Genomic DNA, 25,104 nt, shown 5'->3' on the forward strand with positions numbered 1-25,104 from the left:
TGCTTAATTCAGACACTCTGTTCATCACCACCCCCTTTTCTGAAACATACTCTAATTGGCACATTAAATTCTGACCAGGTTCCGGCGTTGAGCTCTAGGGCTTACAAAGAGGCCATCGGAAGTTTGGGTGTGACCATGCGTTTCTCATCTCCATACCGTCTTGAGAGAAATTCACTTGTGGAGAGGAAAAACCATAATTTAAAGCAGTCTTTAACAGTGAGGGTATTAGGCTAAGGCCGCAGTTGAGTCCATTATCTATATGGGGTAAACAGGGCACTCAACCACCTGCCTAGAAAATCCCTGAGTGGTCTAACTCCCTATGAAATTTGTTTGAGGTAAAGATGTGGGTCCCAGATCTCAACAATCCCAGCACAGTGGAGGGGAAACACTGTTTGACATCACTGAGTGTTTGCCTGTTTTACAGGAACTGAATGACTTCTGGGAAGGACAATGCAACATCCAAGTAAAACGCACCACCACTGGCAAAGTGAAGGAAGTGATGGCAAGACCTACCTGGGTTCCAAAGGTTGGGGACTGGTCAGGGGGGAAATTGTGGACAAAAAGCATTCAGACCATCTTACAGGGCGCCTACTCCTGTCCTGACTGTTGAAGGTACTAGAACAGGGCTTCTTCCACCTCTTTCTGGACACAACAAAGACAAAAGATTTGTCCCCCTTGATCTGCTGAAACCACACTATGTGGCCGATTCTCAAAAGTAAGCCACATGGGCTCCTGTTGCCTACCTGCCTCCTCTTGCTACCATGCAGGAAGTTCAGATGGAAGCTTTGATAACTAATGAAGCATCCTCTCTCCAACAAGAGACAACAATAAACAACAACGATGTATACCTTATTACGTTGTTACAACAACAATAAATTTATAGTCAACTAGTACAGAAATACAGATTTCAATTCAGAAACATGAAAAGAACAGGGTCTATGTAAATATACCACAGATTGAGTCTTCTCCCAGTTCTACAAAACCTGCTAAGCAACCAATAAATAATCAAACAGCCTATGGCTACTTCATTGACTTTTATGACTTCTCTTCTAATGCATTGGATCCACCACCACCGCCTCCGTCACTATTTAGGCTGAAAGTGCATGTTTTCTATCTTTGGCTGAAAAGGACATATTTTGTTTCTCCGTGGGTACATCGTTGGATTACAATTTCATTACTTTTCCCGGTCCTCTGGATTGGTTTGGTGAGAGTCTTTTTCTTGCTCCTAAATAGAGACTATCTCCCAGAATACTCTGCAGTAAAACTGGTGAACTTGGTTTTTAAACAACATAAATCATCAGGCGTGTAAGAAGAGACCTTTCCCTGGTAAACATTTCAGGTGTTCAAGTTTCCACTGAGATTGCTTGGGATAGGGTATCATATGATGTGTATGGCCCCACTGAACGTTTACAAATTCTATATCTGTTCAAAATATCTTTGAATGAAGTCATTACCCGAGTTCTGTTTCTGATTATTAGGACAATGCATGAAATGCTAGAAGATCTGGAACATTCTACTGTGTTTTCTTCTCATGAATTGTATAATTTTACATCTAATTATGATTAAATGTTCTGTTTTCAACATTACAGTCATCATTTTCGGCTTAAAGCTAGTACTTCACGTGCTATTTTCAATATTATACAATAGGAATATTACCACACACCACCACGGTGTAGTTCATAAACATTTGCACTGAAGTTTCCCTGTTTTTCTGGTTATGATACATCTGAACCAGCCTACTATTATTATATGCTTGCACCATCACTGGCATAGAAAAATATGCTAACTGACACCAAGCTGATACATTCTGCTTCTTTTCTTTCTGAACTGTCCATACAGGGGTTCGGCTTTTGGAAGGACACAATAGATATAAAATCTATTTGGGGGACAAAAGACTGGCAGGTACGGGGAATTGAAGCATGCCTAATAAATACTGCAACAAATGATTTTCCTGAATTAACCTATGCAACAAACAACTTGCCTTGGATTAGCCATCATGAAAGATTCGAACACACCATGAATTCCCACCAGTGTATGTTTAGAAAATTGGCAAACGTTTACAAAATACTGTGAGGAAATATTAGATATCATATTGCGAAATGGTTCACACAGTTCATCTGACCCCAAGTGGAAGGGATGGTTAGTTTGGCCATTAGGCACTAATGGATGTCGGACACAATTCCTAGATAAATTTGAGGGATTCAAAACAAACAGACCTGGCATGCGGTATGTGCACTCTGAACACTCTGGTGGTGATGACTTACAGTGTTGGGAAGTAGTACCTTGATTGATGAAAAACCTCAACACAGTCCCAAATGAAATGACGCTTCTCTCTTTTATCTGATGGCCAGGAACTCCGGGACTTTTTATTAGGTCCTCGTAAGCCATGTCAAAAATGTTTCCTATATGCAATATACAATGAAATATGCAAGTTGTTCCCAGCAGGAAGCTGCTGTAAGTCTGTACGAAATTGACCAATTTACAGAAAGCTCTAGCCGTGGTTGACAATGGTATGACCACCTTGTCCTCTAGGATATAGTCTTTAGGAAACATAGTTTCATCAGCAATAGACATTGTTCAACAAGACATGACCGCACTACAACAAGGGCAGTCAGAGCTTCGGTCTATTATGAACTTGAGCTGGACTTTACAAACACAACGTTCTGGCCACGTGCCATGGTAACATATTAACATCACTAGCTTGTTTGTCCCATACCACCTTACAGAAAAGTAGATGCTCATGGCACACAAAGATGCAAAATACACTGTGCTACACATTGAGAAACTAGACAAGTTACCTTTCATCATTGCTGAAATACCATCCACTGATTGGATAATCCATAGGTACATCACCCTGACAATTTCAGCATTCCATGTTCAGTACTGTCTGCAATACCACCAAGTAGGCAGATATTAAGCGTTGGGGGAAGGATTTGTACACAAATATTGGAAAGTACCTTTCAAATTTTGATGTTGAAATAGCTCAGACAGCGAGAATACTTTAAGTGGGTCCTAAGTGTGTAAGAATGTTTTGCTTCATGGGGCCTGTAACGCTTTCATGGCAAATCTTTCTTGCAACTTAAAAGGTTACCCTGCTAATTTGCATATAGCTGTGCCTGAACTGGGATGGTGAAGTGAACTAAAGAACGATGATGGATTCAACCCGGGTCGGTGGCTGGGGGTGAGTTTCTGAAGAGTTTCAGTGCTCCGTCCATCATCTCGTTGTGTTTGCTTTGTTCGCCCTAAGTTGGCAGGGTATGCCCAGAAGTGGGTCCATTGCTCACTTTGCCACAGGATTCAAGCTAGCCTGGCTGATGAGGGCTGTTAGCCCGAAACCAGTTCCAGGATGCTTATTTCCGATCCAGGGAAGACATAGCTTGGCAGTTCGGGCTGGACTGTTTCCATGAGGCACAGGGTCAAGACTAATCTGCATATAGCTGTGTCTGAAATGGGGAGGCGAAGTGAGCTAAAGAATGATGATGGATTCAACCCAGTTCTGTGACTGGGAGTGAGTGTCTGAAAAGTTTCAGCGCTCTGTACATCATCTCCTTGTGTTTGCTTTGTTCGCCCTAAGTTGGCAGGGTATGCCCAGACGTGTGTCCCTTGCTCACTTTGCCACTGGATTCAAGCTAGCCTGGCTGATGAGCGCTGTTAGTCCGAAACTAGTCCCAGGATGCTTCTATCCGGTCCAAAGAAGACAAAGCTTGGCAGTTCGGTGCTGGACTGTTCCCAGGAGGCACAGGTTTAAGACTGATTTGCATATAGCTGTGTCTGAACTGGGGTGGCGAAGTGAGCTCAAGAACGATGATGGACTCAACCAAAATCTGTGACTTGGGTGAGTGTCTGAAAAGGTACAGTGCACAGTCCATCATCTCCTTGTGTTTGCTTCAATACATCTTACCAATGCGCATTTAGATGTCCTGAGCAAACTGAAAGCCTTACTGTTTCAGAAAGGTGTGGCCTTAACTTCTGCTAGGGAGACGTTTGATCTTCAGGTTGAAAGGTCTTCTTCAGGGATGCAGGTGCTAATCTGCACTAACTTCCCATGACATTTTGGAGAGCTAGTGCATTGTATTTGTAACTTGTCGAGTACAAAGGGAATAGCATATTTTTCAACAATGTAGGCTCTGGTTTGGCTTGCACCTTTTAGACTGTTTTCGTAGTCATTCCATCTTTTATACACTCTGGGCCTGGAAGCATCTTTGGAGGTCTTCTGCGGGTCCTGCTCTTGATTGTCGGGAATGCGATTTACATTTTTCTGCTCCACAATGGATGTCCCATTTTGAGAACAATTGGAGCTAGCACTACCTCATGTGCCTCTGTGCTGTGAGTGCACGGTGCATTGCTTTGGCACACCCCTGCTTCGAGAACTTAATGGACAAACAAAAAAAGTGCCGGGCAGTATAAATTGGTAGACACAAGTACACACCTAGTACAATGAATTGCTAGGCTGACAAACCATTTGTGTTTAGTCACTTGTATTTTTATGAAAAAAGATTATGAAAAAATGCCTTGGCATCAAAGGGTTCACACCGCATTTACAGAGGTTCACAAGTGCATTGAAAAAACCATAAACAATACATTAAATCGAAACATACACATATAACAATTGTGATGACAATGAATATAGACAACTGTGTAATGCCTCAAAGAATTCTCTTTGTTGAGGCACCAATCCTGGATGAACAATAAACAAGTGGACAGCTAAGATGACAAACTAGCCTACTTGTTTTCACCACCGCTAGATACACATTAATTGGTTTATCAAATGGTGCAAAAAATAGGAAGACACAAAACTATGCAGCAATGTAGAATTGTGTGTGAGTTATATTCCTATTGTGCCCTGATGATTCATTATCTGGGTGGAGCAGGACGCAGACGCGTTTCGAACCCGTTCGGTAATTTAAAGGGTTCTCCTCAGGACAAGGATTGGGGAGGTCGTTGTCGCTGTAAATTAAATTAAAAACATGGTGTCAATGGAAAGCTGACTACTGCCTCACTTCAACTCAACCACTATGAAAGAATAAGCAAATACCTTATGCTGGAAAATATCAGGATGCTACCTGTGAAAAAGACGGTATATACCCTAGTTAGTCTCTGTTGTTTGTGATGCACTCTGAGCCACCATATACAAAAAGGGAACTTAGCTTATAGGCACGTACCTTGATGTTAAATGTACATGCACCTGTAAGGGATACTCAAGCGCCCGAAATCGATAAATGTGCCTAAGGGAAGTAAAACAAAGTATTATAATCCCAGCTAAAATGCCTTTATCTGTGTTTTAGCGCGTAACTGTACATAACAAAACATGCCCACTCGGTCCTACCTTTGTTTGTAGGAGTTAAATTCCAAGCGCGGACACGAGCGGCAGCCGCCGCGGTAATTTGGAAACTGAAACCCAAAGGGAATGCAGTGATTAGAAAAGAGCTGGGGTCGCGCTCACTCAATCTGTCTGCGATTGTTTAAAAGTTTGTTTAGAGCGGACTTACATTTTAGACGAATGGATCGAAGCTGTACGTCAGGCACCCGGCGGTAAGAAACTGACAACGCGAGTGCAGAGGGGGCGTGTCCATGTGTATTTAACGCGCGATGCGTGTGAAACGGCCTGATGGAACGCGTGATGCGTGTAAAACGGCCTGATGGGACATGTAGTCCACTCCATACGTACTGTGATTATTGCTCGGGTGCCCGCTGAGTACGGTGGTGGAACACACTCAACGAGGGGAATATTTTCAATATTTTAAAAGCGATGTGGGATCAAAGGCAAACATGGGAATTCGAGTTGGAATATATGATCTCCTTGTAGAGGTCAAGCGCATATTTGCTCAGGTGGTTCGGCGGGGGCTCAGAGACAAAGGGGACACACTTGGGGACCCTAATGAAAGGTTTGCAAGTGGCATATGTACTACGTAGTTATTCAGATACATGAGCATGTTTACTACGTGGTTACACAGACACATGAGCAGCAAGCAGCACAGACAAGCAATCGCTACGGGCAAGCTATCTACAGATTACTAAGTTCATTGAGGTCATTGAGTCCGACCATGGCAGTGTTGAACCTCAAAATAAGGTAGGCCTCTTTTTGAGCAAGGCGTACATCTGGATCCCCGCCTGCTCCTGGAGTGTTCTTGATATTCGCCAGAATCGTCCATTTCAAATCATTAGATGAGTGTTCTTTTTGTAAAAAGTGGGATACCAAGGGTGCTGTCAAGACTTTATTATTTATCCTTGATCGATGCTGGATGATGCGTTGGCGCACTTCCTGGGTTGTTTTGCCAATGTAGACCTTTCCACACGGGCAAGTGATGGCGTATACTGCATACTTGGTCTTACAGTTTGTGAAGTTGTTATGACGCCAGTGCTTTTGGCCGTCCGTGAACAGGGTCCCTTCTGTTGTCAAGTTGCACACTGAGCATGTCCCACATTTACGATGGCCCATAACCGGGCCCATGTTGAAGAGAGTTCCTTGTGTTTCTTTTTTCGTGACACTCCTTGTGGACGAGATTTGTTGTCCGATGCTTCTGTTTTTTTTAAGTGCAAAAAGAGGTTTGCCAATGTCTGGTAGGATTTCCTCAATGAGATGCCAATTATTTCGAATTATTTTCTGTACTGGGTTAGTGTGGGGCCCGAAGGTGGAGACACAGACCATTCTCTCGACATTGGACTTCTCTCGTTTTTGTAGGAGGTGCTCTCGAGGTGTCCATCTTGCCCTCTTCATGGATTGTTTCAACAGTTTTGTCGGATAGCCTCGTGCCTTCAGCTTATTGGTCAGATTTTCTCCGTGAATGGTGAAGTCTTCCATTCTCGAACAGTTCCTTCTCACCCGTAAATACTGGCCATACGGAAGATTGTTCTTCAAGCTTTTAGGGTGGAAACTTGCGTAATGGAGCGCATTATTCCTATCCGTTTTTTTCTGGAATAGTGTGGACTTCAGGCCTTCTGGTGTAGATTTTATCTCCACGTCAAGGAAAGGCATGGATCTGCAGTCATATGCCAGACTGAACTTTATGTCTGGGCTGCGATTATTCAGCCACTGATGGAACTCTTCAAGGGATTCTGATGTGCCATTCCAGATGCACCACACATCATCTATGTACCTGAGCCACTGCCCAATGTGGGCTCCATACGGGTTGTTATTATAAACAAATCTCTCCTCATATTGGGCCATATAGAGTATAGCCATTTCCGGGGCAAAGGGACACCCCATTGCCGATCCCTTTATCTGTAGAAACATTTCATCCTCGAATATGAAGAAGTTCTTTTTAAGGGCAAGGGACGCCAGATTGACAATGAGTTCAGTGGGCACTCTGTGCGGCCGAGGTCTGGAGTTGAGGTACAGTTCTATCACATCCACTCCATCCTGCTGTGGAATATGGGTGTATAGAGAAGATACATCCATTGTTACCAGGAGTTGGGTGTTTGGATCGAATTCAACTCCCTCAACCTTGGTTAAGAAATCCATGGTGTCTCGAAGAAAAGATGGGACTTTGATGGTGAACTCCTTCAGGAAGACATCCACAAACTTAGAGATTGGCTCCAGCACAGAGTCACACCCCGAAACTATCGGGCGGCCTGGTGGTACACTGGGGTCTTTGTGCACTTTTGGAAGGAAATACAAGTGTGGAGTGCGTGGGAAGCGTTTTACAAGAAATTCAGCTTCTTTTGGGCCAATAATCCCATTGTCTCTTGCGTCTTTCACAATCCGAGAGATTTCATGGGTGATCTCAGCCGTGGGATCTTGTGTTATAAGGCGGTACCAGTTGGTGTTGTGTACGTGATTCCTTCCTTCAGCTTTATAGAGGTCCTTGGACCAAAGGACGACTGCACCGCCCTTGTCCGCCGGTCTGATCACAGCTTCCTGCTGGTTCTTCAGGGTGGTAATGGCTTGTCTCTGGTCTTTGGAAAGGTTCTTTGGTATGTATCTTCTTTTCTTTTCAAGCTCATTCAAAGAAGATAAGACTTTCTGCTCGAAAGTGACGATGTTCTTTGCCATGCTGTTATTTGGGGGGCAGAAAAGAGATTTGTTTCTAAGACCAGATACCTCCACTTGAGGTTCATAAGTAGAGTCTTTAAAAAACCATCTGAGACGTATTTTTCGAAAAAATTCGATCACCTCCAGTTTGACTTTAGTGAAATCAATATAAGTGCCTGGTACAAATGAGAGACCCAGCTGCAGTAGTTCTTCCTCTGCCTTGGTCAAGATTTTATTAGAGATATTGATAATGGAGGAGTCTTTCAAGACTTGTAGTTCCGCTTGCGTGTTGACATTTCCCATTGTGGTTGTTTGAATTTGGTCCGCTGCTGTTGCTGGCCCTGTCCTAAAAAAGGCCTCTTCTGTTGGCCTCTATTCGATGATCCTTCCCCTGGGTCAGATTCCGCAGACGAATCAGAAGATGAAGTTTCGGAAAATGTAACAAATCTTTTTTTGGATCTCCCTTGGTACGAATTGAGATATCTAGTGGACTCGGAGCGGGTGTAAAAATCTTCTTTCAAATATGGATACACAACTTCCAAATTGAACGCTTTTTTGTCCTTCTCAAACTTTGTTGTTTTAAAGTTTATCGTATTATCTTTGAATGTTGTGATCTCCTTCTCTATCTTTTCAAGGAGTAATTTCTCTCCTCTCTATACACCCAAATTCCACAGCAGGATGGAGTGGATGTGATAGAACTGTACCTCAACTCCAGACCTCGGCCGCACAGAGTGCCCACTGAACTCATTGTCAATCTGGCGTCCCTTGCCCTTAAAAAGAACTTCTTCATATTCGAGGATGAAATGTTTCTACAGATAAAGGGATCGGCAATGGGGTGTCCCTTTGCCCCGGAAATGGCTATACTCTATATGGCCCAATATGAGGAGAGATTTGTTTATAATAACAACCCGTATGGAGCCCACATTGGGCAGTGGCTCAGGTACATAGATGATGTGTGGTGCATCTGGAATGGCACATCAGAATCCCTTGAAGAGTTCCATCAGTGGCTGAATAATCGCAGCCCAGACATAAAGTTCAGTCTGGCATATGACTGCAGATCCATGCCTTTCCTTGACGTGGAGATAAAATCTACACCAGAAGGCCTGAAGTCCACACTATTCCAGAAAAAAACGGATAGGAATAATGCGCTCCATTACGCAAGTTTCCACCCTAAAAGCTTGAAGAACAATCTTCCGTATGGCCAGTATTTACGGGTGAGAAGGAACTGTTCGAGAATGGAAGACTTCACCATTCACGGAGAAAATCTGACCAATAAGCTGAAGGCACGAGGCTATCCGACAAAACTGTTGAAACAATCCATGAAGAGGGCAAGATGGACACCTCGAGAGCACCTCCTACAAAAACGAGAGAAGTCCAATGTCGAGAGAATGGTCTGTGTCTCCACCTTCGGGCCCCACACTAACCCAGTACAGAAAATAATTCGAAATAATTGGCATCTCATTGAGGAAATCCTACCAGACATTGGCAAACCTCTTTTTGCACTTAAAAAAAAACAGAAGCATCGGACAACAAATCTCGTCCACAAGGAGTGTCACGAAAAAAGAAACACAAGGAACTCTCTTCAACATGGGCCCGGTTATGGGCCATCGTAAATGTGGGACATGCTCAGTGTGCAACTTGACAACAGAAGGGACCCTGTTCACGGACGGCCAAAAGCACTGGCGTCATAACAACTTCACAAACTGTAAGACCAAGTATGCAGTATACGCCATCACTTGCCCGTGTGGAAAGGTCTACATTGGCAAAACAACCCAGGAAGTGCGCCAACGCATCATCCAGCATCGATCAAGGATAAATAATAAAGTCTTGACAGCACCCTTGGTATCCCACTTTTTACGAAAAGAACACTCATCTAATGATTTGAAATGGACGATTCTGGCGAATATCAAGAACACTCCAGGAGCAGGCGGGGATCCAGATGTACGCCTTGCTCAAAAAGAGGCCTACCTTATTTTGAGGTTCAACACTGCCATGGTCGGACTCAATGACCTCAATGAACTTAGTAATCTGTAGACAGCTTGCCCGTAGCGATTGCTTGTCTGTGCTGCTTGCTGCTCATGTGTCTGTGTAACCACGTAGTAAACATGCTCATGTATCTGAATAACTACGTAGTACATATGCCACTTGCAAACCTTTCATTAGGGTCCCCAAGTGTGTCCCCTTTGTCTCTGAGCCCCCGCCGAACCACCTGAGCAAATATGCGCTTGACCTCTACAAGGAGATCATATATTCCAACTCGAATTCCCATGTTTGCCTTTGATCCCACATCGCTTTTAAAATATTGAAAATATTCCCCTCGTTGAGTGTGTTCCACCACCGTACTCAGCGGGCACCCGAGCAATAATCACAGTACGTATGGAGTGGACTACATGTCCCATCAGGCCGTTTTACACGCATCACGCGTTCCATCAGGCCGTTTCACACGCATCGCGCGTTAAATACACATGGACACGCCCCCTCTGCACTCGCGTTGTCAGTTTCTTACCGCCGGGTGCCTGACGTACAGCTTCGATCCATTCGTCTAAAATGTAAGTCCGCTCTAAACAAACTTTTAAACAATCGCAGACAGATTGAGTGAGCGCGACCCCAGCTCTTTTCTAATCACTGCATTCCCTTTGGGTTTCAGTTTCCAAATTACCGCGGCGGCTGCCGCTCGTGTCCGCGCTTGGAATTTAACTCCTACAAACAAAGGTAGGACCGAGTGGGCATGTTTTGTTATGTACAGTTACGCGCTAAAACACAGATAAAGGCATTTTAGCTGGGATTATAATACTTTGTTTTACTTCCCTTAGGCACATTTATCGATTTCGGGCGCTTGAGTATCCCTTACAGGTGCATGTACATTTAACATCAAGGTACGTGCCTATAAGCTAAGTTCCCTTTTTGTATATGGTGGCTCAGAGTGCATCACAAACAACAGAGACTAACTAGGGTATATACCGTCTTTTTCACAGGTAGCATCCTGATATTTTCCAGCATAAGGTATTTGCTTATTCTTTCATAGTGGTTGAGTTGAAGTGAGGCAGTAGTCAGCTTTCCATTGACACCATGTTTTTAATTTAATTTACAGCGACAACGACCTCCCCAATCCTTGTCCTGAGGAGAACCCTTTAAATTACCGAACGGGTTCGAAACGCGTCGGCGTCCTGCTCCACCCAGATACTGAATCATCAGGGCACAATAGGAATATAACTCACACACAATTCTACATTGCTGCATAGTTTTGTGTCTTCCTATTTTTTGCACCATTTGATAAACCAATTAATGTGTATCTAGCGGTGGTGAAAACAAGTAGGCTAGTTTGTCATCTTAGCTGTCCACTTGTTTATTGTTCATCCAGGATTGGTGCCTCAACAAAGAGAATTCTTTGAGGCATTACACAGTTGTCTATATTCATTGTCATCACAATTGTTATATGTGTATGTTTCGATTTAATGTATTGTTTATGGTTTTTTCAATGCACTTGTGAACCTCTGTAAATGCGGTGTGAACCCTTTGATGCCAAGGCATTTTTTCATAATCTTTTTTCATAAAAATACAAGTGACTAAACACAAATGGTTTGTCAGCCTAGCAATTCATTGTACTAGGTGTGTACTTGTGTCTACCAATTTATACTGCCCGGCACTTTTTTTGTTTGTCTAATAAGAGTGGTCCAGCCGGTCAGAGACAGGACCCAGCCTTTCCCCTTTTTCCTTCGAGAACTTAATGAGCATTGGTCCTTATCATTTCAGTCTGTGTGTCTTCACTGCGCACAGCCCATGTTTCGCTGTCTGTTGTGCACTTTCAAGTGTGCCTTGGATTTATGCCTTGTATCGCAACTGGTTGAGCCTTCAGTCATAAATGTACTACTGGACCCCTTAAAAGCCCATCAATCAATCAATCAGTGACACTTGTAGAGCGCGCTACATACCCGTAGGGTCTCAAGGCGCTGGGGGGGGGGGGGGGGGGGGGTGCCGCTACTGCTCGAACAGCCAGGTCTTCAGCTTCTTCCTGAAGGAGAGGTGGTCTTGGGTCAGGCGCAGGTCGGGAGGGAGGGAGTTCCAGGTCTTGGCGGCCAGGTAGGAGAAGGACCTTCCTCCTGTAGTCGTTCTTCGGATGCGGGGGACGGCGGCGAGGGCGTGGTTGGCTGATCGGAGGTGGCGTTTGGGTGCGTAGAAGTTGATCCGGCTGTTGAGGTAGCTCGGGCCTTGGTCGTGTAGGGCTTTGTGTGCGTGGGTGAGGAGGCGGAAGGTGATTCTTTTGTTGACGGGGAGCCAGTGAAGGTCTCTCAGATGTCCGGTGATGTGGCTGGTTCGTGGGATGTCGAGGATGAGTCTGGCTGAGGCGTTCTGGATCCGCTGGAGTCTCTTCTGGAGCTTGGCGGTGGTACCGGCGTAGAGGGCGTTGCCGTAGTCCAGTCGGCTGGTGACGAGGGCCTGGGTGACGGTCTTCCTGGTCTCGGTGGGGATCCACCGGAAAATCTTCCGTAGCATGCGTAGGATGTTGAAGCACGCCGAGGAGACGTTGTTGACTTGTCTGGTCATGGAGAGGGAGGAGTCCAGGATGAAGCCCAGGTTGCGTGCATGGTCTGTCGGTTTGGGTGCGGTGCCCAGGGCGGGGGGCCACCAGGAGTCGTCCCAGGCGGAGGGGGAAGAGCCCAGGATGAGGACCTCCGTCTTGTCCGAGTTCAGTTTTAGGCGGCTGGTCGTCATCCACTCGGCTACCTCTCTCATTCCTTCGTGCAGGTTGGCTCTGGCGGAGGCGGGGTCGTTGGTCAGGGAGAGGATCTGCTGGGTGTCGTCGGCGTAGGAGATTATGCTGAGGTTGTGTTTGCGTACGATGGCCGCGAGGGGGCTCATGTAGACGTTGAAGAGAGTGGGGCTCAGAGATGATCCTTGAGGGACGCCGCAGATGACTTCGGAGGCCTCTGACTTGTACGGTGGTAGGCGGACTCTCTGTGTTTTCCGTCGAGGAAGGAGATGATCCATTCCAGCGCCTTGTCCTGGATTCCGATGTTGCTGAGGCGCTGTACTAGGGTGCGGTGGCAGACCGTGTCGAAGGCCGCGGAGAGGTCTAGGAGGATGAGGGCTGCTGTTTCTCCATTGTCCATCAGGGCTCGGATGTCATCAGTGGCGGCGATGAGGGCGGTCTCGGTGCTGTGATTGGCTCGGAAGCCGGACTGTGAGGGGTCGAGGGATCCGTTCGTCTCGAGGAAGGCGGCCATCTGCTTGTTGACGGTCTTCTCGATGACTTTGGCTGGAAACGGGAGGAGCGAGATGGGGCGGTAGTTCTTGAGTTCGGTGGGGTCCGCTGTTGGTTTCTTGAGTAGAGCGCTGAGTTCGGCGTGTTTCCAGCTCTCAGGGAAGGTGGCGGTGTTGAAGGAGGTGTTGATGATGTCTCGCAGGTGGGGAACACATTTACAAAAGGTTTCTCCTAAGTTGCCTTCACTCTCACACAATGACTTTTGACACACATTTGCGACCATGACTGTGCAGATTAGTTTTCATGAACCTACACGTGCTTACAAAATGAACTTCGCAAGAACACTATTATGATACCTTGAACTTCATGTATAAGGTCCATACGTGCATTGTGCAAAGGTGATTGTTTGTTTTCATCCAAGCGGCCACACAACTACTATAATACATAAACAATGGCAGCCTGGGCCCAAGGCAAGAATGCTTTCTGTTATAAATAAATTAACTATTTCTGTGTTTAGGCAGGGGAGCACTTACTGTCACTTGTGAGGTTGCTGCATGGGGAAACTCCAGCTCAACTCTTAGCTGATACCTCGGCGAGGGATGTCCAACTTGTAATCACGACGAGGACCTACATTCTTTTCCTTCAGGTAAAGGGATTGGATCATCCGATGGAGATTCCTTACAGAACACATGCATACACCCTAGGCATCTAGGTTAGGGAATGCATAGTAGGAGTACGCTATATATACATACAAATGAATTGTTTTATACGCCTGAATATATATATTGTCTTAGCAAGATGGTGCAACTTTTCATTCTGTTCAGTGTCCTTATAGTGCTAATCACTTTCATCTGCTTCTGTCTATTGATCATTGCAACACCTACGTTTCATGCAAGAATCACAATGGTTCGATAAATATTGAAAACGCCCCACTGGGTATTCCTTTTATATTTCTCTGAGACAAAGAGAGCACACGTGTGTTATATCCTCAGTATTACATTTACATGTAATCAGCCTAGGTCCTTGTGGTATCTTGGATTCTGTGCCATGCATCTTTCGTACTTCCTTGCTGCTCAGCCAGAGTGGATGTGTTGTGGAATGCTGGTGCATGTGAGGTAATGGAATGTTGGTGATGCCTGGTGGATGAGTGTCAGTTGAGAGAATGGGCTGAGCAGCGAGGGAGCTTCTCCTGGTGGGGCTCAAACTATAATCTACAGAGTCATCTTATGATCTACAATAAAACGTCTTCATCATTGATCTACACCACGGCTACATGGAATTATTTACCATTACCACAGTCCTCCTAGCTGCACAGCCAGAGTGAGAGATGATAACAGAATGTTGGTGTGACTGTGAGGAATGGAATGCCTGGATGCCTGTGTGGATGAGTGTGGACAGTTAGAGATGGGCTGAGCTGCTAGGCAGGCTGCTCCTGGTGGGGCTGGTACATGGCTGGTACTTGACCGGTGCTGGCTGGACTATGATTGATGCTACCTTGACATGGGAACAATAAAGAAGACTTGGAAATACTACAAGGCTACCTGTGTCTACTTGTACAGGATACAAGATTATTTTGGTGATGAGCGGACCTGGACCCAAGCGTACTTAAGGATTGTACAGAAACCAAAAGACTACAAAGAAACTACAGTAACCAGGAAAACTATAAGAAAATAAAGCAACTACTTGAAGAAGTATGGAGTTTCAGGCAAGCCGGCCCCACCAGTGTCCTTGTCAACGGACAGCCCCACAGACCCGTGTCATCACCAACGGACACTACATCCTGCTAATACTCCAAAGGAACTACAAAAAGTTTTTAGTGAGATGGAGGAGTAATTACTCGACAGCCACATCTAGTGTTCCAGCCACATCGTTATACAAGGACCACAGTGACACACCGTTGTTCTACAAGGACCACAGTGACTTCAAGGAAAAGGCACCTCTAGGGCTAGTTTGTACGTACTGTCTCTTGGTTTACAAGAAGTCACAACAAGCTGATGGTGAGTACATCCTGCTTCGTGTTGCCTCATTTGTGTGGACAATGCTTGGAGCCTGTCTAGTATTTGAATCAACGTTCTATGGGACCACACAGGATCAACATGATGGTGTCTAGTTTTGTTTCTGGCAACCCCTTTTATTGTGTGTCTGACCTTGCAGCTTCTTATCTTCAAAATGTGGTTGTTTGCCGTTCTCATCACGCAGGAGAAATATTGTGACAGACGCTGTGGATGGCTGCTGGATTAGAGAAACATTAGAGGTACATTTTTTTGTTCATTTTTGGTCATGCGTACAAAATGCCAGTTTAACTGTCACGCACTATTTAAAAACTGTGGCACACACAATCTATTACCTTCTCTGAGGCAGTAGCACATAGCCCTACCTGCTCCTTCTGTCTCCATGGATCCTTGTGACTCTGCCTCCAGATTCCACATGCTCCAGATTCCACATGAACAGACGTGCTGGGAGCCATCCGGTGAGACATCTGCAGTGTGCCGCCATCTTGGGGTTCAAAAGGGGGTGGTGAGGGACGGGGCATCTGAATCAATGAAACACTCACACCCAGTCAAAGGATCTGGGTTTAATCCATCACCGTTCTTTAGCCCACTCTACCACCCCAGTTCAGACATGGCTATATGCAAATCAGTCTGACCCTGTGCCTCAAGGGAACAGTGCAGCCCGAACTGCCAAGCCATGTCTTCCCTGGACCGGAAACAAGCTTCCGAGGACCGGTTTCTGGCATTCCAGCCGTCTTCAGCCAGGCTTGCTTGAATCCAGTGGCAAAGTGAGCAAGGGACTCACGTCTGAGCATACCCTGCCACACTTATGGCGGTCAAAAGCGGTACAAAGGGGGTGGTGATGGACGGAGCATCTGAACCAATCAAACACTCACACCCAGTCAAAAGATCTGAGTTTAATCCATCCCCGTTCTTTAGCCCACTCTGCCACCCCAGTTCAGACATGGCTATATGCAAATCAGTCTGACGCTGTGCCTCATGGGAACAGTCCAGCCCGAACTGGGGTTGGCACACTCTATCTGTTTGTTCTCAACCTTCGTTTTGCCAACCATGATGTTAAAGTTAATTATTATACTGCAAAGTTCGGCGTGAAGAGTTGTACTTCTCATTGTGTATTCGTTTGTTTTAAAGATTATGTCAGCGGAAATCGAGCATCATCTTACTCTCTCCGCGGTCAGTTTACCATAGGCACAGAGGCATATGGACACTGCTTTAGGGGTGAGTGGCAGCTTATTTTTATTTCTGTTCTTCTTTTCGGCTGCCATCTGGAGACATAGATCAAATTATCTGGTTTCTGTTTTTGAACGAGTTCTACTCACGTTTGTTCCTGGTGTGAAGTTTTTCCACACGGTCCCGGTGACAGGCACACCATAGACTTTGATTGCTTGTGTGCATGTTGATCCTCAATGTGTACATGTTATGGTATTCATTCATACTGTTATACTGTCTTCCAAGCATGTTTTTGGGGTCAATATGGTTATGTGAAGCAGATTACATATTTCGCTATATTGTGATTGGTTGGGGAGTTGTTTATGTCCAGAGTTTTAACTTTTGTACAAGTGTGTCATGCCTAGTTTCAAAAGAAAGTGTTTATTGTCAGTTTTAGCTTAAATGTATGTACATTGTAACAGTGTGTTTCAGCATATCTTTGGGACTTTGTTCACAAGCGATTTTTCTTCATCAAATAGTGGTCACAGTAAGGGTATTGACTTTTGTCAATGAAAATGCCTTTGCCTGTCTTACTTTAATTCTGATGCCGTTACAGCTAGTCATCTTTTATGCAACCATGTTTGTTTACAGTTGCATTCTACGGTTCCCTTACGCAAGGGAGATTATAATCTTGTTGTTATCAGGCGAGAAGTCGCTTACCAGCGTGGGGCTCAGGTTACTAGTGTTCTACAGTTAATGGAATTATTTAAGTATTATCTATTCTACAGGTTCATATTTCATGATGCAACAGATTTTCGCTTTTCTTTGTATGGTGTCCTGTATATTTCAGGGGTGGGTATCACAGTTTTATCCCTTAATGGAGGGATGGGTTTGTGGCAATGGCTACAGTCACTTCATAGTTGAATCCCTTACGTCAGGGATGGGAATGGCTACAGTCCCTTTGTTGTTGTATCCCTTACGTCAGGGGTGGGGTTGGGTTTGAGTCCCAGTTAGTGACCTCTTCATGTGGTTTGGGCCATGGGTTAGTTCCCATATAGAATTGTTATTGAATGTTACCCTTACACAGGATTAGGATATGGGTTTAGACCCCATTTACTTGTTGCACGCAGTACTAGGGTACAACCCTACATAGGGTGTGTAATGGGTGCTTGTCCCTTACACAGTTTCCATGGGTTGCTCTCCCATATATTTGTTAGTTCCCTTTGCGTCACTCTACATATATTCATTGGGATTGATTGCGGGGTGTTTTACCCTATACTCCATTCTATTTTATTTTTATTGAGATTGGTGTTGCGGGGTGTTTTACCCTGTGTCTTACAGTACATAATTTGACAGTTTATGTTAAAAAGTATTACAATTTGAACTTGAATCTCTTCAAGCTTACACTTCGTAATGTTTTGAAAATTTTTCAAGGGGGAGGATGAGGGATGTTGATGCTCATATTTTTAATGTCGGTTTTTCCCATCTTTTCTTCATTTGTACTGTTTACTCTCTCGGATTGTTTTGCTTTGAGTTGCATCCCTGAGTTCCAAATATTACTGCTGTCTTGTGCATAGTTCTCTTCTTCGGGTTTGTTATTTTATTTTTATTTAAAGGAAAGGGATATTGTTATATCCTCAGTATTACATTTACATGTAATCAGCCTAGGTCCTCCTAGCTGCTCAGCGAGAGTGAGAGATGGTGACGGAATGTGGGTGTGACTGTAATGAATGGAATGCCTGGGCGCCTGAGTGGATGAGTGGGGTCAGGTGGAGATGGGCTGAGCAGCTAGGCAGGCTGCTCCTGGTGGGGCTGGCACATGGCTAGTACCTGACTAAAGATAGCTGGACAGAGATTGATACTACCCTGACATGGAACCAATAAAGAAGCTTTAAATATACAACACGGCTACCATTATCACCTTTATGTGTATCGTTCTTTTCTTTTTAAATTGTAAGTTTTGTTTTCATTTTAAAAGGAAAGGGATAATGTTATATCCTAAGGTTTACATGTATATGTAAATCAGCCTAGGTCCTCCTAGCTGCTCAGCCAGAGTGAATGATGGTGACGGAATGTTGTTGTGACTGTAATGAATGGAATGCCTGGGTGCCTGTGTGGATGATTGGGGACAGTTGGAGATGGGCTGAGCAGCTAGGCAGGCTGCTCCTGGTGGGGCTGGTACATGGCTGGTACTTAACCAGAGCTGGCTGGAATATGATTGATGCTATCTTGACATGGAAACAATAAAGAATATTTGGAAATATTGAAAGGCTACCTATGTCTACTTGTACAGGGTACAACAGAGTGACTGAGCGAAAGGGTTCTAGATCTGTTACCACGTTCCCTGAGAGAGCTCAGGGTTATTATGTTCTATGGTTGCAAAAAACGTTTGCTACCTATCTATGTTTAACAGTGCATATGGTGGAACTGTGGGCTAACTGGTCTCTAGGACGACATATGCTGTGGGGGTGCACAGAATCAGTCTGGCACTATCCCTACGTTTATGTTGCCCAACAAACATGAAGTTTCTACTGCAAAGTGTCACGACACAGGTAGCTGAAAACAGGATTCACTTTGTTCACTCTCTCATGGACATCCTGTCAAAAGAAGGTTACTAAATGGATCGCTGGCATGAAGTCCTGAAGAAGAATGTCCTCTTTGTCTGTGGAGCACCAACAGTGAATGTCTATGATAATTGTGATATAATGATCTATTCTGTGCAGCGGTGAGGAACATGACAGCTCGCCTTTTATAAGATGCCATTGATATAATAGAAGGAGAGTTAGTGAATACGATTAGATAAAGACTATGAGTGAAGACAATGTCTTGAGAAGGTTAGTGGATTTTGCAATCAGTAGTTGCCTGAGGGAAAGAAGAACAATGCTAGAATTATAAGTGGTTTGGAAGCTCAAAGTCTTTTGTAAATAATCTATTTTTGATTTTTATTCTACCTATTGTTATAAGCACAAAAATCATTATATTACCCTAAAGAAAGTGGTGAATCCTACATATCGGTGGCTCTGCATGGACCAGGTGACTGAGAGAAACGTTAAGTTGTGTAAGGATTTTAATGATTCGTCGCGATGCGAAAGTTCCACTGACTACTGTTCTGCTGCCTGAAGGGTCACAGTGGGATTTCTAATGTATGCGTGTCTATTTGAAGTATTGGGGGTAAATATGACATATGTAGTGTTTATAGTAAAATACATTTTGAGGTGAAAACAATTATATGTACAAATTTTGTGACCACAGAGTTGGTGTGAGAGTACTTCAGCAAAGTTGAAACAATTCCAAGAGAGTGAGACTGCGCAGAAGGGGACACCCTTATACCTTTCCCAGACAAACAGATTAGTTATTAGGGTTAACAATGCTCTCAAACTTGAAAAGGCTATGGAGGTGCTTTATTGATGCTTCAACAACCCACCACAACTGAGTGGTGTATGTGGGTATTCACACTGTCTTTCTCTGTGGTTTTTGGAGTTAAGGAGTATCTAAGCATAATACTGAATGTCTCACACCACTACAGGACGCTTGCCTTTCGAGGAATTGAAAAAACTTGTGATGTTTTCTAAATATAACCTTTGGTGGTGTAGGGAATATTGTACAAGAACTTTACTAGGGATTGTATGCGAGGGTCCAAGTGAGAGCTGTCATTTGATAATGGGAATGAGGTGAGATACAGCATCGTTCAAATAGAAGATTGGGTGAGGATAAAGAAACCAAGCTCGATAAAGGATGTTTCTATCTTTTCAGAATTAAAAAGAAAGGGAAGAAGGCAGATCTTTCGAGAAGATCAAAAATGATACTGGTGGAGCTCGATTCATATGGTAAAAAAATAAGTATGGGAAGAGCGTCGAGTAGTTTGATGGCTTGACCCCAGGAATCCTGCTTAGACCCCATCATTCCAGCCGTCATCCCAGAATTCCTGCCATGCCTTGAGCCCTGTGCCTTGTAATGTTGCAGAAACTGAAGTGGTAGTTGTTGCTTGGAGTGCCTGCAATCTTACCTTCCTGTGGTGATGAGGCATCGTTTTCGGCAATCTTAAACTCCTGCCAGCTTTAATGATTCTGTTTAGTCATCCTCATAACTTGTTTTCTTTTCTATACAGGAGCAAGACATGCAGTAATGATTATTTGTTGGTGTTTAGTTTTTGTGTTTTACTTGAAACAGTTTGCAGTATTGTGGTTTACTCTCTTTAGTGTGCTCACCACTCTGGAATTTTGGTGCCGTAAGCTGTGGAGCGGATTCACCTTAGGACACAGTGGCCGATGTGTGCTGAAAAAAAGGCATTAACATGCCTTCACAATAGATTCTTTCCACACCAATCCCTATGGCCATATTTTCATGTAGGGAACATCCCTAGGAAATAGCAAAGCAGATATTAAACAGAAATATACATAACAAAATCATAAACACACAGTGCAGCCTAGTCATCAGAAACATTGCTCGAAAGCCTTCCCACATGATGGCAAACTTCTTTGTTAAAATCTATGTGAAAACGCAGACATGTTAACTGCTCAATAATCAAGAAACCATTACCATATATGTTTATTTTTCAGAATGTTATCTACAATGAAGAAGACATAATCAAGAATGCCATTATATTGAAAATATGTCATCCAATCCAACCCTAACCTGTGATCTTATCCTAACACTAACCCTTCTCCATTCCTCCATTTCTTAATCCAACATAAATTATAATACACAACCTAAGTATTAATCGCATTAACCTAATCACCGTCATTACCTCAATTCAGGAAGGACCTCATGACCTGGCTCTTCGACTGAACCACAGTACCTTCGACGGATCAGCCATTCCCTCTATACCCTCCTCAGTGCTCATGACAAGGTCAACTCGTCATGGGTTTTACCTGCCCCGTGCTTATGACGAGTTGACCTTGTCATGAACAATGGGAACTGAGGATTTTCAGCGCACAGGGGGGAAAACCCCTTAGCATCCAAGTGGATACAGACCCCCCCGCGCCTTGAGACCCTCAAGGGTGAGGAGTCGCGCTTTACAAGACACTTGGTTGGTTGATTGATTGATTCCTAGCATTAACTTTTACTCTAACAATAAACCTTTCTTTTTCACAACCTCCCGCCCCAACTTTAACCCTAATGCTTACATTTTTGTTAATTTAATTCTGTGCTTTTGTAACTATTTTGAGTTCCATACACCTCAAGGAAGGGTACAACAGGCAATGTTGCACCCCTTAGGAAATCACAAATATGTGTCAGGGTTAGACGGTTTCATTGGTGCTGAAAGAGGAGGCAGTAGATTAGGGAAAATGTATGTTTGGCCATCTCGATGCCAGGGAAATGATGCCCAGGGGCCAGTTAATACACATAATTAAAAGGCCATTCTCTGCCACTGTTCCTCTTGATGCAGCCGCCGCTCACACATTCGCCGAACACTGAGGCCGATCAATCGCTCACCATGGCAGGGATTCTAATTGTTTATATTTTACTTGTAACGCTACTCTCTGTTTTGATGCATATGTTTTCTAGTTGTAGCGCTGATATGTTATAATAGAGCACAATAGGTTGCAATAAATATTGTAAACTGCTCTTGTGTCTGTTTTGTTTATTATGACATGCACGAGTGAGGAAACTGAAGGCTGACGACCTGTTTCCATGGCTCCCTGAGGGGACTAGAGTGTTGTGTTCTGGGGTGCTATCTTACCTGTCACTCTGGGAAGGTAAGGAGGGCAGGTAAAGCACCATGAGCTAGTCTGGCTTGGGGCTCATATGTGTTAATGTGGTATGGTGACGCAGTCCCTACAGACAGGCTTTCTGTAGTCCCAGGCATAGCTCTGCTTACACAGAATTCCTGCTACAGTTTTAAGAGTGGAATGTGGACATTTAGTCGGCATTGTTGCTAAGGTGGTTTTACGGGGCATATTATCAAGGGGGGCAATAGGCAATGTTTGCCGCTTTAGCTGCCGTTTTTGGCTGCTAAGCGGCGAAAATTCTATCGCCCTATTAGCAAGTTGTCGCTAACAGCAGTTTGCGACAGCTTGTAGGCGATTGCGAGTGGTTTGGGGCCCGCTTTGCATGTCAGCGATATTTATCGCTAATGACATGCAAAGTGGGCGTACCCAACCTGTTAGCAACTGAAAGCAGTTGCTAACATCACTATCCCCTATTAGCAAGGCAGGCGTAGCGATGGAAATATTCGCGCTAAGCGTGAATATCTCCTAATACTAACACCTGCCCAGACCAGTTCTTAGCCATGTTATCCAATGGGAGGTGGATAACATGGCTAAGAGCACTCCATCGCTAATGCGTGAATATCGCTGTATTCTCAGCAATATTCAGCATTTCGCCGCTTTTGCCAGGTATTTTATCACTTTTGAGATAAACGTTGCTAATAGCACGTTATCTCAGCGATAAAATCCGGAGATGCTTGGCGATAGAAAAATTGTCGCTAAGCCTATTTAGCGATAATTTTCGCCAGTTGTTGGTAATATGCCCCTATGTTGCTCAAGAGCCCCTCCTTTAGACTCCAGTAGGGGGGGCATCTTTATAAAGGCTTGGTCCCTGCCTTGGAAGGACCACCCATTATTTTGAGTCACCAATGTTGGATTTTCAATGTAACTTACTTGTAGTTGCGGACTTTGTGAATGAAATATATTTTGACACTGCACCCTGACTACAGAACATGTTCTCAATAGTCCTCAATTTCACCTGTCTTCTAAAGCAAACAAAGGTGCGTATGATGTTCCATGCACTCTTAGAACCTGAGACCTTAAGCAATTCTTATATTTTGCAAAGTTCTAATACTACCTTCGAGGCTGGATTTAATGGTTTGATCTAATGTGCTTTGCTTGTGAAATAACTCTTGTTTATGGTTTATTTGCTGTAGAGTTGACATGAGTGGGCTGTCAAAATTTACCTTTAAACTGTCGATATCGAGAGAATGTAAACCCTTCTTGTGGAAGCAGTCACGTATCCATTCAAGACCCACTCGGGTTCTGGCAATTCTTTAATTAAGGGCACTAGCCATCAGTTTGCGACCTGAGTCACTTAAATCCAAATGAATATTTCACACTATTTTACAGCAGTGTCAGCAACATTGTACTTGCAACAAAGAACACATTTTTATTTGAAAGGAAACAGATTATGTCTCCCAGAACATGTTTGTGACAGCTGTGCTATTTCGAAGCCTACAGGCAGCTCAGCTGTCTGGTTTGCTAACAACATCTTGGGAACATTCGGAAAGCTTCCCTGGGAATGCATTCCAGCCCATTTGCAGGCCATTGGCTTTGTGGTTTGTAACTCACATATTCACCTTTGCTTGCTTTCTATTGGCTGGCTATATTTGATTTAGGCTGTCCAGTTTGTGTTTGCCCCTACCATTGCTCAAACCCTCTTTACTGTATTCTTGCACCAGTTCTCGATTTCTGTAAACAGGGCTTTGAATCTTTCTCTTATCTTGTCACATTTACTGTGCATTCAAAGACAGAGATCAAATGTCAGGCACAATCCACACCACTCTCCTTCACCCCACCAACCTTTAACCATGATGAACAGCAGTCCCGCTGTTGTTCAACATGGCTAAAATATGTTGGCAAAGCCAGTAGCTCTTATGTAGGCGAGACTTAGAGGCTTTGCCAATACTTGTTATGCAAATGAACTCTTGACGTCTTACTGACGCGTATTGTCCTTCCAGTTAGTAAAGGCATGGTCCGTCCTTTTTTGGCAAAACATAAAAAGAATATAAGAAAGAAAATAGACATGACAATTACTGAGATAACATGGACACTCCTTTTTAAAATTTAACTACACTGCAACCACCAATCACAGCCATCCTAGTTTGAATAAATCTTTTATATATGACGCAGGACTCCATTGCCAAATTTGAGGTTTTTTTTAATGCAAAACGTTGAGGTGTTTTTTTCAATTTAACGCAGTTACAGACTAAATTCTAGTTTTATTTGTAACTTTTTAGAAACCTATCTTCATTTTACAGACCAAGGAAATCAGGCACTGCAAGAACATTCTTAGCAAATGATAAATTAAATTCAATTACCCTTTTCTGCTTTATAAAATACTTCTGTACGGAAAGTAAAACAGAATAGAAATATCATTACTTCAGAACACAATTCATCACCTGTCACTTGTACTAGCTAAAAACACAATACCGTTTGTTACAACACATACTTCCCTTTGCCAAGTGCATTTAAAATTTCACAGTGCATATGTAATTTGCATAATTTATCAGCTAAGTTCATTCAACTACTGAAATTAGCATTCCTTTCTCCAAGTTCTGTATTTAAGTGAGTATTAACCAAATTGTATTACAGGAGCATCTAGTATCAGCTCCATGGCCATCTCGGATTGTTTTCTCTCCAATACTGAGGGGAATTTTTATGTACTTTGTTGCTCCACAACTTTATATATATATATCTATACATATCATACAAATCCAGGATCCCCAGTAATTGAATGGACACCTGCGAGATTTCTGAGGATTACAACCTGCGGTACTCAAGGGGTGTGCGCACAGTGATTGGTTCCCAACGGCATGAACGGTGGTAAGAGGAGGTGAAAATCCCGATGTGAGGGCTATAAGCGGCATCCCCCGGTTCATTGGAAAATAATCCCTTATTGGACATTGAGGTTGAAATTAAAAAGACATTTATGGTTGTTACCACTGCAGCCATGCTTTCATGGGAGGGTCACAGTAAAATCAATAAGAACATTGCCGCTAGCCCATTGGTCAGGGCCCTACCAATAGGAACAACCGATTGGGGCTTTAAACGAAC

The sequence above is a fragment of the Lissotriton vulgaris genome, chromosome 3_2 (assembly GCF_964263255.1).
Source record: "Lissotriton vulgaris chromosome 3_2, aLisVul1.2, whole genome shotgun sequence".
Classification (NCBI taxonomy): domain Eukaryota; kingdom Metazoa; phylum Chordata; class Amphibia; order Caudata; family Salamandridae; genus Lissotriton; species Lissotriton vulgaris.